The sequence below is a fragment of the Felis catus genome, chromosome C1 (assembly GCF_018350175.1).
Source record: "Felis catus isolate Fca126 chromosome C1, F.catus_Fca126_mat1.0, whole genome shotgun sequence".
NCBI lineage: Eukaryota > Metazoa > Chordata > Mammalia > Carnivora > Felidae > Felis > Felis catus.
In genome coordinates, this window is record NC_058375.1 from 162,823,452 (window position 1) to 162,836,507 (window position 13,056).

Genomic DNA, 13,056 nt, shown 5'->3' on the forward strand with positions numbered 1-13,056 from the left:
ACTTTGGATCCTGATTCTGCTGGGTTCAGAAGGAAAAGGCATGAAAAGACCACAAGTTGCCTAATATTCCCTTCCCTGTACAATGACAGGACTGGGTAGACCAGTGGTTCTCAATTCAGGAGGCGGGTGGAAATGTGTGGATTCAGTTTTAGTCGGGGGTGAGAAGCAGTGGGTTGGAATGGGGAGCCCTGTGGGATTCTTGGGTAGAGCCCAGAATGTGGAATTTCCTATGATGCTTTGGATGGTCTTACCCAAGATACTGACAGTGCTCCTACTGAGGAGTACTGGGATAGTTGATGTCTAAGGCTCTTTCACACTCTAAATTCTTTGTGTTATGAATCTAGCTGTATGAGTAGAGTTTTATGACGCTGGGCCGTGGCAAAATTCCTGAAAGTAGAGCACTCAAGGATTAGTAATGGAGAGTCCTCCACTTTGCCTGGAGTCATCTAAAGGCAGGAGTGCATCAGTCTTGCCTAATATAGGATCTAGAGTCCAGGGGACATGCAGTATGGGAATAAATACATGCAGGTATGGGGCACCAGACAGTGGTGGAGGCCTGCTGCTGGCATCTCCTTCCCTCTCCACTAACCTCAGGAAAATAGAAAACTTGGTCAGCTACCAAGAAAATGCTTGAGTGAACCTTGGGGAAGTCTAAGTATAGTCCAACTAGGCCTAAAAAGGGAACATGGGGATTGTGATGATTTCTCTCTGTATTTTCAGAATTATTTTCAAGGTCTCTAAGTAAGGCATCGCAAATACACACACGCACACAAATACACCCACACCCGCTCAGTACACAGGCAGTCCCGTCCATTCCCATCCGTCAGGGATGGTTCAATTGTTGGGGAGAATCACTTAGAAGGCTTCAGCCCCCAAGACGCACAAGGGAGTAGTTTGTCTAGATTTCAGGTCTGTTTTCATCTTTAATGAAAACTTATAAATACAGTCAACTTTGGACACATTTATGAGGTATCTATTAGGTACCCTAGGACATAAATCAGATAATGTTCCTCCCCTGCTTAAAATCCTGCAGTGGTTTCCCATTTCACCTAGAAAGTCCAGAATCTTTCCCTGGGCCCATAAAACCCCACAATATCTGGCCCTGCCCTAGCCCTCTGACCTCCTCTCAAGTAACAGCCCTTCTTGCTAATTTACCTTCCAGTTCTTTCTGTTCCTTAAACACATTAAGCTCATTTGCATCTTGGGGCCTTACACTTGTAAGCCCTCCTCTCCCCCCTCCTACACTCATCTCCTGGTTCCTTCTCATTCTTCAGTTGTCAGCAAAAATCCTCCTCCTCATGCCCCATCTCTGTGCCTATTTTCTTTTATGCACAGCACATGTCCCCACTTGACATTCTTTTACTTAATGGTTTATGTACTTGTGCATCCCCACTAGAATTCAAACTCCATGAGGATGGGGACTGTCTTTCCTATGGTCACCTCAGCATCTACAACAGCCTCTGACACTTGGTAGGTGCTCAGTAAATGTGTTGAGTGAAAAAAAAATCAATATCTCCTAAAAATTCTTCCATAATATAACATTCCCTTAAGAGCTTCAGATTGTTTCCTCTCAAATAGTGAGTGAGAAATGCCAAGACGAGACTTGCACCCTCTTCTTGGGAAAGTTCAAGTTAAAAGGGAACTGTCTGGGGTGGCTCGGTCGGTTGAGTGTCCAGCTTTTGACTTCGGCTCAGGTCATGATCCCAGGATAGTAGGACTGAGCCCTGTGTTGGTCTCCACGTTGGGCGTGGAGCCCGCTTGCGATTCTTTTTCTTTCTTCCTCTGCCCCTCCCCTGCTTGTGCACACAGGCATGCCCACACATGTGCTCATGCGCTCTTTCTGTCTCAAAAAAAAAAAAAAAAAAAAGACATGTAACTTTTCCAGAGGAAGGATGCCACAGATCTTCAGGGAAGCCTGTTAGCCCACCAGTGGATGCAGTGCAGGTAGCTTATGTAATTGGGCAGTAGGGAGAGAAAAATGTCAAAAGTAAACAATCCGATCAGAAAGGGAGACGAAGAAAAAAAAAAAAAAAAGAGGTTAGAGTGGGAGAGAGCCAAAGCATAAGAGACTCTTAAAAACGGAGAACAAACTGAGGGTTGATGGGGGGTGGGAGGGAGAGGAGGGTGGGTGATGGGTATTGAGGAGGGCACCTTTTGGGGTGAGCACTGGGTGTTGTATGGAAACCAATTTGACAATAAATTTCATATATTGAAAAAAAAAAAAAGGGAGAGGAAGAAATAAGATAAAGGAAATGAGGCCAGAAAAGATCAGGGAGAGGTTGTGTGGTGGACTGGGGAGAGTTCCAGCTGCATCGAGGGCTATAGGAGACTTGAAGGCCACACTGCAATGATGACACACAAGTCTGGGATGTGAAGGTGCTTCCTGCCCTTCCTCCTCAGTGAGCGGTCTCAGATGGGTATCAGCTTCTTGAAAGAAGGAAATTTAAGACTGCATGAGACTGCAGACATCGAAGTTCTCACTGTCACTTACAGATGAGGAAATGGGGGTCCAGGGAGGCTAAGCGACCTGCTCGTATCACACGGCCGGCAGCAGCAGAGCAGGAGCCCCAAGCCTGGTCTCCTGCTCTGCAGTCCAGTGTCATTACCGCCGTAAGCTTCATTTTAGGTCGTGAAGGAGGATTTCACTTACTTCCTTTCTAGAAGCATAAGGAGACAGAAGAGAGAAAAGGTGTAGGGAGAAGGCTGTGGTGTGGAGGGAAGAAGGTGAGGGAGGGTATGATTTGTGTTGCTGTCGGGGCCATTATTATAATCAAAGGCCAAAGGTAAATGGATTAAAAATCCACAGCAAAGAGGGGCGCCTGGGTGGCGCAGTCGGTTAAGCGTCCGACTTCAGCCAGGTCACGATCTCGCGGTCCGTGAGTTCGAGCCCCGCGTCGGGCTCTGGGCTGACAGCTCAGAGCCTGGAGCCTGTTTCCGATTCTGTGTCTCCCTCTCTCTCTGCCCCTCCCCCGTTCATGCTCTGTCTCTCTCTGTCCCAAAAATAAAATAAACGTTGAAAAAAAAAATTAAAAAAAAAAATCCACAGCAAAGAAACACAATCATAGTTCTGGACTTCAAAGAGAATTAAAAAAAAATTTTTTTTAATGTTTTGTTTTATATCTGAGAGAGAAAGAGATAGAGCGTGAGCAGGGGAGGGGCAGAGAGACGAGACAGAATCTGCGTGCTGTCAGCACACAGCCCCATGCAGGGCTTGAACTCACGAACCACGAGATCATGACCTGAGCCGAAGTGGGACACTGAACCAACCCAGCCACCCGGGCGCCCTGAGAATTTTAAATGTGTATTTCACCCCCATTCAAAACACAGACCAACCGAGCTTAACGGTAGAGTAAAACAAAATCAATAAGCTCTTGAACCAATCAGGTAAAGAATCCTCCATATTAATGTACAGGAAAAAAAAAAAACAAAAACACCACCACAAACAGACAGAAGATTATAAAACAACAGCACAGTTTTTACCAGTCTGGGAAAAGCAGTAAAGGACCACAGCCCATGACCCTCCCGTGGCAACCCCAAATCAACACAGAATGAATCAGGAGAACAGCAACATGTATAAAATATAAGAAGCCTTGTTTGCTTATAATTCTGGTTTCCCAAGTTGTGTTTCCATGACTACCTGTTATAGTATAGTTTTTGCCCTGATAGTAGAAAGATGTTTTAGAATACTGGTTCCTCAATTCTCAAACACCTTCCTCAATAGCAACATGCCCTCCCTTATAGCTTCTTAGGGGGAATGAGAAACCATGCCAGATTAAATGTGCGCATTTATTGGGTGAGGAAATCTACTTTCAAAATGTTAAAATATGAGAATTACATTATTTAAAACAGCAGAAACAAAGAAATTTCCCTCTTCCCCCAAAATAATGAGTACAGTTACACAGGTTTGATCGAATTTATTTTTTTAAGTTTATTTATTTATTTTGAAAAAGAGAGTGTGTGTGAATGGGGAGGGGCAGAAAAAGAGGGAGAGAGAATCCCAAGCAGGCTCCATGCTGTCAGCGCAGAGCCTGATGCAGGGCTCAAACCCATGAACCGTGAGATCATGGCCTGAGCCAAAATCAAGAATTGGACGCTTAACTACCTGAGCCACTCAGGCACCCCAGAGGTCTGATCATTTAAAAATAATCTCAGGGGCGCCTGGGTGGCGCAGTCGGTTAAGCGTCCGACTTCAGCCAGGTCACAATCTCGCGGTCCATGAGTTCGAGCCCCGCATCGGGCTCTGGGCTGATGGCTCAGAGCCTGGAGCCTGTTTCCGATTCTGTGTCTCCCTCTCTCTCTGCCCCTCCCCCGTTCATGCTCTGTCTCTCTCTGTCCCAAAAATAAATAAACGTTGAAAAAAAAATAATAATCTCAGAAATACAGGGAAATTAAAAACAAGTTTTGTACCATTCTACACCCTATCAATATAAATTAGTGTAATCTTACTGGGGACAAATTTGCAATATATTTCCATACGTTTTGGCAGCTTGGCATTCATTCATCCTTCTTATACTGATGCCCTTGAATTTTTGTTTGGAGACCCCTCTCTCCCTCACTCTCAGAGCTGTGGGTCTGAAGCGTGTGCTCCCACTGCAGAGACAGGAAGAGCATGTGATTCAGGGTCAGCTAATCAGAGCCTTGCATTCATTTGGCCCCACATGCTTTTTTAGTGACGGCCAGTGAACTCATTAAAACCAAGGGAGCTTGTGGTCTGAGGTGAGGCCATTTCGGCTGGATGGGCTGGAGTTGGATCTGTGAGGATACAGGGGCTGGAACAGCCACCACTCATCCTTTGACGACATGAGGTCTGAAAATGAAACCAACGAGTGGGGAACTGGGGGTGGGGGAAAATCAGCTACTGATCCTGTTGGTTGAATACATCTGTACCACAGGTTAGCCCTGTTTCTGGGCTTTTATTTTATACTAACAAACAAATTCTCTATTTTGTTTGAGATAGGACAGTCAGGTTTTCTATCACTGGCAATACAAACACTCTTGGGATGTGGAAATCGGTACTAGAAGCGAGTGTTGCATGTGGCTAACCCTAAAATGCGCGGGTACCGATTTAAGGTCAGGTGCAGGCTAGTGCAGGCTCTCCTGGGCTAGTTGGCGTCCTTGTTGTGTGATGGCAAACACCACCACTGCCACCTGTTGAATCCTTGGCCTAATACGTCCATGAGCCTACTGATGGTACACCACTAGAGGATCTGGAGGAAACATGTAGAATGTTGGCATGTGTGGGCTGTTTCTTGCAGTCTTCAGTAAGAACCACAGAAGAGAGATAATTTAGGCTGAAGCTTACTGAAGGCACAGAGAGGCAAAAAATACAACTCTCTGTTAGAGGCCTTTTTTTTTTGCCTGTGATCTGTAACGAAGATGGTTGAGGGTCAAATAATCTGGAACCTTGTGGTTTGGAAAACTCAAAATTTCGATGCTATGCTAACATTGGATAAAGTAGGGTCAAAAGGTAAGAACCCTATCAAGAAATACACCTGGAACACAGAAGCCCAATACCCCAGTGTCCCTCCAAAGACATTCTGTTAGGTCCTCTCATCTGAACATACGGCCAGTTACTTTCTTTGTGATACACTGGGATCCATTTCAAGAGCGAGGAGTAAATTATGAATGGTTCTACAAGCTCAGGCCATTGTTTCAAATTGTACCTAATCAGAGACTAAGATTGAGGCCACAAAGTTGGAGAGTGGAGGATGGTTCATTTGGTGGGAGACAGAAGTGCCCAGACTTGGTCCCACATTTAAAGACTATGACTTGTGGCCCCTGGGTGGCTGAGTTAGTTAAGTGTCCCACTCTTGATTCCAGCTCAGGTCATGATCTCCTGGTTGTGAAATCGAGCCCTGGGTTGGGCTCCATGCTGAGCCTGCTGGGGATTCTCTCTCTCCCTCTCTGTGCCCTTCCCTAGCTTGTGTATGCACATGTGAGCATTTTCTCTCTCTCAAAATAAATAAGTAAACAAATATTAAAAACAAAAATGAAAACAAAGACTATGACTCAACACAATCTTGAGTTTTGATTACATGGAGTTCAGGGATTGGAGACACCTACCAAATTTTTAAGGGCACGACACTAGAGGATAAAGTCCAAAACTAATTAAAAACAGATTATGATTGGGGTGCCTGGGTGGCTCAGTCAGCTGAGCAACCAACTCTTGATTTCAGCGCAGGTCATGATCTCACAGTTTCATGAGTTTGAGCAGGGAGGAGCCTGCTTGAGATTCTCCCTCTCTCCGCCCCTCCCCTGCTCTCACTTTCTCTCTCTCTCAAAATAAATAAATAAACTTAAAAACAAAAAACATATTATGATTGCTCAAACCCTAAGGCAATCCCTAGACTCCTGATGACAATAGGTGGGTTGAGGAATAGGGGGAGGCCTGCTCCTCGAGATGGCTCTGGAAGACGGCAGAAACAGAAGATCCTCACAGAGAGCAGAAGCAGGGTAAGCCACTGGCTGGCCAAAGTTCTCATCCCACTGACAGCATGGGGAGAACTTGCTTGGTGGGTTATAAAATATTCTAGAGACTGGCAACTGATGTCTCATTCTCTCCTTGCCCAAATGGGAATTTAACCACAAGATTCCTCTACTGTTCTCCCTGCCGCCATTGTACGCTGGGTATCACACCATATTGGAGCCATACAGGCAGTTCTATATTTTCTACCAACTACGTTATAAAGAGTTTAAAATGGGAAATTATAATAATATCTTTAGGGGTGCCTGGGTGGCTCAGTAGGTTGAGTGTCCGACTTGGGCTCAGGTGATGATCTCGCCGCTCCTGAGTTTGAGCCCCACGTCAGGCTCTGATGACAGCTCAGAGTCTGGAACCTGCTTTGGATTCTGTGTCTCCCTCTCTTTCTGCCCTTCCCCCTCTTGTGCTCGGTCTCTCTCTCTCTCTCTCTCTCTCTCTCTCTCTCAGAAAATAAATAAACATTAAAAAAATAATAATTTACTTAACACACTATTTCAAAAATATCATTATAACATGCCCTCATAATAAAAAGTATTAACTAGGCATTTTGCATTCTTTTCTTTGACTAAGTCTTCAAAAATATGTATTTTACACTGGCAACATTTCAGATGCTCAAGAGCCACTACCATACTGGACAACACAGCTCTAGATGGTGCACCCTGGTGGGAAGGAGCCCCATTTTACTCCTCCTTTTCCTCGGTAGGATACACCGATGACACTTTCACACATAATCAAAGTCAGTCCTGGGGAAGTCTCGGGGCTGCCCAGACGCAGCCCCGGGCTCTAGATTCAGGGCTAACAAGAGTTTGTCCTGCTTGGAGCCATCTCTTAAAACTTCTCGGGCTTGTGGCCAGAAGAATTAAAGACCCCAGTTGGCTTCTCCTTCCTAGACTCTTAGTGCTGACAATCCTAGCACAGGACTTGAATCCTCAGCCAAGATATACTGCACATGATACCTTCAAAGTGGGGGCTCAGAAAAGATCCACAGACTCAAAAGCCTCCGTGGCTTTCCACTGTTCACCAGGTAAAATCTAGAGTCCCTGAAGTGACTAGCAAGGCCCACGGGGACCTGACACTCGCCCACTGATCCGCTTCCTGGACCACTGCTCCACCCCGTCCCCCATCCCTTGTCCTAGGGCATTTAGGACCATTTTCTCCTGGTTTTGTGGCTTGCTCCGCTCACCTGTTCACATTCTGTGTTGCCTGTGCATGGTCTGCTTTTCCAACTAGAAAAGGAGCCCATGGAGCATAGTGTTTGCCTTGTTCACTGCTGTCCCCCCAGCTGCTTTAGATCACTATCTGGCATATCACCGGGGCTTGAAAAATAGTTGTAAATGGATTTTAAAAGCGTCCAACTCCAGGGGCACCTGGGTGGCTCAGTCAGTTGACCGTCAGACTTCGGCTCAGATCATGAGCCCTGCGGTGGACTTGCTGCTGCCAGTGTGGAGCCTGCTTTGGATCCTCTGTCTGCCCCCCGCCCGCCCACCCCAGCCTCTGCTTTCTCTGTCTCTCCCCTGCTCGAGTGTTCTGTCTCAAAAATAAATTTTAAAACACTAAAAAAAAATTAGGGGCGCCTGGGTGGCTCAGTCGGTTAAGTGTTCAACTTCGGCTCAGGTCATGATCTCAGGGTTCATGAGTTCAAGCCCCACGTCGGACTCTGTGCTGACAGGTCAGACCCTGGAGCCTGCTTCGGATTCTGTGTCTCCCTCTCTCTCTGCCCCTTCCCCGCTCACGTGCACTCTCTCTCTCAAAAATAAATACATATTAAAAATACATTTTAATAAATAGATAAAAACATTAAAAAATTAAATAAAAGTGTCCAAGTCCAAGTTTAGTTTCATCCCTCATTGAACCTAAGGTTGGGGTTAGGCTGCCACAGGTTTGGGTGTAGGTCGGGAAGCACCAGGGTGGGGTAGGTTTGTGCTGGATTTGTTCCTCCCAAAGGTCCTGGGAAGGCTCTTGCTTCTCCTGTCATGTGGTGACACAGGACAGACATTTATAAAGACAACATGGTGACCTGCCAACACATGTAACAGCTCTTTCTCAAGCAGGGCTATTTGCCAGTGTCAGGGATATGACAGAGCCTCTTACTTAAGTTAAAAAATGGTGAGGTGACTCCCTTGGTAAGAAGAAAAGGAGAACCACGTCCAGAGTGGGAAGAGACCCAGCACCATCCAGAAAGAACATTCCCATAATGGTTTCATATATTCATACTCAACCAATCAGTATTTTATCCCCAAGGACCGGCTGTCCAGTACATTAGGTTCTGAGGACAAAACGGAAGGCCCTGCTTCTCTACACTGACAGTTTGACGTTTTTATTTTTTAATTTTTTTTAATGTTTATTTATCTGGGGGGGGGGGAGGGAATGGCAGAGAGAGAGAGAGGGAGACACAGAATCTGAAACAGGCTCCAGGCTCTGAGCCATCAGCACAGAACCCGAATGCGGGGCTTGAACTGGGAACGGCGAGATCAAGACCTAGGCCAAAGTTGGACACCCAACCGAGTCACCCAGGCGCCCCCAGTTTGACAGTTTTATACTCAGCAAATAACAACAACAAATGCTGAAGTTGGAACATCACTGATTTTATGTCTTTGACGGACAAATGCTTTTTATGTGTGGAAAGACCATTCACGTTTCCTTTGAAAGCACTGTCTCCTCTTAGGTAATTTAATTAAGATGCAAAAGTTTCCCAGTTGGTCACCAACATCCAATACAAGTGGCCCCCAAGGGGGAAACCCATGTGAAATATAGAGAGAAGTTTCTTACAACCCAAGGGGAAAACTAGTGGAAAGCCCCATTTTCACATCCTGCTGTGTATCCACTTGTATACACAATAGGGAGAATCTACTGCCATATGGATAGCCCTGGGTTCCTTTTGGTTGCTAATCATTAAGCATAAAGCCTAGGCTGGGGCCTTTACAATTATTTCTGGGGTGGGACAATAGCCATATTGTTCCTCATTCAGACTTCTCTAGATGGTTACCCAGTGTCTGTAGCTGAAGGACAGACACCACGGGGACAGGAGAGCCTGTACTCGGGAAACAAGAGCCCATGTAACTCTGCACCTTTGGGCCTGACGTCACCCATCTGAACACTGCAGGAAGGGCTCCATGACCCAAGACTTCCCCTGGGACCCCTGACTGCACAGAAGCCAGGCCTGGCTGGTGCAGCTGTTACCTGGAAAAGGCAGGCCCAACCACTCTGCATGTGGTCAGGAAATGGAGGCATTTGTGGGTGTCAAAATAGTGGGGGGCCTTTGGGGACTTCACACCTGGGGACCGGAGACGCTAGACGATTTGCAGTGTCCCCGACTGTCCCACTCAGTGAAGAATTGTCCCATACGATTTTCAAAGGTCCTCTTAGAGACTGATGTAGGAAAGAAAGTGTTTCTAGTGATCTGATCCCAGACCTTGGCTCCATGTTAAATATAAACTCAAAGTAATTATGGCGCTGTTGTATTAGCCCCTGAATGTTCCAGTAACGCAACCGTCCTATAAATGAAATACTATGTTTTGCTCAGTTTTACTAACAGGTCTTCACCCCTCTTGGCAGATCACGTGCCCAAAGGCATTGCCCCTGGAGGTACGTAGTTCTCTAACCCTTATCCAAGTTAGTGTGAAGGTGCAGTTGCCCACTGACGGTGGTTACAGGTGGAGATGTAAACACCCAGCCAATTACTTCATTTTGTTTGCTAATGAGTTGTATCCGATCCCTTACAAATTGAAGTTATTTAATAATAAATTATGTTCCTTTTATTTCTCTCTCCTTTTTAAAGTCTATGTATTTTGAAAGAGAAAGGAGAGAGAGAGAGAGAGAAGGAGAGAACGAGTGGGGGAGGGGCAGAGAGAGAATCCCAAACTGACTGCGGCACCAGCATGAAGCCCCGCTCAGGGCCTGAACTCACAAACTGTGAGATGACAACTGAGCTGCAGTTGAGAGTCAGACGCTTCACTGACTAAGCCACCCAGGCGACCCTAGTTCTCGTTTTAATTGCAGGTAAAGATAATATAGATTTTGGAGGAAATTATCTGTCAAGTCAGATTATTTCACTGATGCAGTTTCACTGAAGGTTGTGAAGTCGGCACTGGAAAATAGTGGAGTGGGTGCAGAGTCAGACAAGGCTGAGGGCCACTGTTCCTGGGCTTATAGTCAGGGATGCAGTTTGATGGTTCTGCTCATGTAGCCCAGGAGGGAGAGAAAGGAGCCACGGGGACCACAGCCGCTCACCTACAGTCCAGGGAGGGAATTGTGCACTTATTTCCAAACAGGTCACAGACGCACGGTGCTTCCTTCTCCTGTTTCTTAGCTGACTCTGCTTCTCTCAGTGGCTTGGCTGGAACAGAATTTATTCTACTTCAGTGACCCCAGATTCCCGGGGGGATTCTGCTACTCCAAGAACTTTCTGCCTCCCATTTGGCTGCTCTGGATTCTCCAAATGCCTGGGAAAACAGACTGTCGGGAAAACACGTCCAGGTTGTCTCTGGTGGGATGGCTACCCTACCAGGACATGGGAAAGACAATGGAAAGTGATTCCTATGGGACCAAGTGCATGCACATAGTTCTCTCAACTCCAAATATGGGTGCAGGGGCCATAGGATCAGGAAAGGGCATGATCGCAAGGGGTGTGTGCGTGCACACGTTTTGCTTTTGTTTTGTTTCGTTCCCTTTGCTCAGTGCTGACCACATGACTCCTTCCCCTGCCTCATGGAACTGCTTAACTCAGCCTTGGACCATTTTATTCTGCTTCAGGACCATTCTGACAGTATGATTGATCAGTTGGCGGTTTATGTAAAAAGCAACTCCACAACTACATTTAAATATCGACTAGTGCACCCGAAACGGTTACAAGATTGCACGTCAATTATTTTTCAGTGAAAGAAAAAACAAGATAAATAAGTAATGACTAGTTTGGGAATAACAAACCACAAAGATTTGAGGTATAAGAACTACATGTGGTTTGTATTTTTGTAGGACACCCTCAGGAAGATAAATGGGCAGAGTTAAAAAAGAAAAAAATACCTTCCATGGCCTCTCCCTGCCTCATCCCGACTACCATTAAAAAAATAAAAAATAAAATAAAACAAACAAACAGCCAACTCCCCCCCCCCCCCCCCCCCCCCCCCGAGCCCAGGCTGCTTGTTACTCTTGGCTCCTAGGAGGCAGTTGTGTTTTAGGCAAGGCAAATAAGTAGCTGCCTGGGGACTGTGGCTAAGGTCAAGAACAGCCTGCTAGCATAACCTCCACTTCTGCCAACAGCCCCTGCCAGGCTGAGCACGGCCCCTCTCCAGCCCCGGGGCTGTCTTCCTTCAGATTAGCTTCTCCAACTTGACCCTGTGCCATCACCGCCTTTCTTACCCTTGACCTGGCCCCACACGCAACATCTCAGCCGGTCTTCTCAGCCAAAAAGAGAGACACGAAACAGGGACTTGCTTTCTAGAAATAAAAAATATTTTCTACGATCCTTTTATCTGCTTACACTACGTGTGTGTCCCTGCCTGCATGGCTACCTAGGGAGCAGGGCCATCGCTAGGGCTCCGATGCACAGCAGTCACCCAACAGAGACCTTCTACCCATCACGTGACAAGGGCTGCTGGTGACACGAGAGCGATCAAACAGACAACGCTCTCCACGCACGTGGAGTTCACATTCGTATCTGAGCTGATGACACGGTGGAAGGAAAACGAATTTATCCCCTGAATCGTGCAGCCCAGGTGTTTGTTTCAGCCCGGCTCACCTTACACGGAGTAGCCTCACGAAGCTGACCTCCTGAAGGAGGCTTAATTCGGGCCCACTCCAGTTTAAGTGCACAGCGCTCTGAAGTCCTTAGGTGGGGATAGGCATTTTGGTTTGAGAACCATTTCCATACAATCATACTTGAGGGCATCCTGCCAGGCCAGCCCACAAACGTCTACTTAATTCATAGCGTGACTAACCAGACTTCATTTCCAAGTCTTCAAAGGAAAGGCCTCAGAGATGATGGAGTGGTGAGGGCTTCATTACTCTGGTGCACTCCGGCCTCAGCCTCTACCCCCTGCCGCTAGGCTGCCCTGCAATTTCCCCATTCAGGACCCTGAGTGGCTTCTGTCCCTTCCCCACGATAAGATGATCTCACCAACATGGAAGGAAGAAACAGGTTGTTTTGAAAGAAAGAGGAGCTGTTCACCCAAATGATGTTGAATTAGTGGGCGTTTTGTCGAGACAAAAGAATACAGAGGCACCTGCGTGGCTCAGTTGATTGATGTCGGGTCATGATCTCAGGGTTGTGGGATTGAGCCTAGAGTGAAGCCTGCTTGAGACTGACTCTCTCTCTCTCTCTCTCTCTCTCTCTCTCTCTCTCTCTCTGTCTCTCTGCTCCTCCCCCCCCCCCCATCATTCTTTCTCTCAAATTAAAAAAAAAAAAAGAAAAAGAATATATAGGGATGTAGTGAGATCCTATGGCAGAATCACACTGTCTGGGGGTAATTTCCTTAAGTTTCTCTTACCTTTTATAGTTTTCTTCCTTCACTTAATATATCTTTTTCCTTATTAAAAATTCATACATGGAAATGTTTAGAAAATATAAATAAATTTTT

At 46.3% G+C, this 13,056-nt stretch overlaps 1 protein-coding gene across 3 annotated transcripts in view; it reads right to left on the reverse strand.

Annotated features, from left to right (window-relative positions):
* The window catches only part of WIPF1 (WAS/WASL interacting protein family member 1), a 125,974-nt gene that overhangs the window by 43,908 nt on the left and 69,010 nt on the right, over positions 1–13,056 (reverse strand). The window contains exon 1 of one of the 3 annotated variants that reach the window (XM_045033963.1): positions 10,712–10,730. The exons of the other annotated variants lie outside the window; for them this stretch is intronic. The gene's annotated coding sequence lies outside the window, so the exon portion shown is untranslated. Of the gene's footprint in view, positions 1–10,711; positions 10,731–13,056 lie in introns of those variants that run through there. 3 annotated transcript variants of the gene reach the window in all.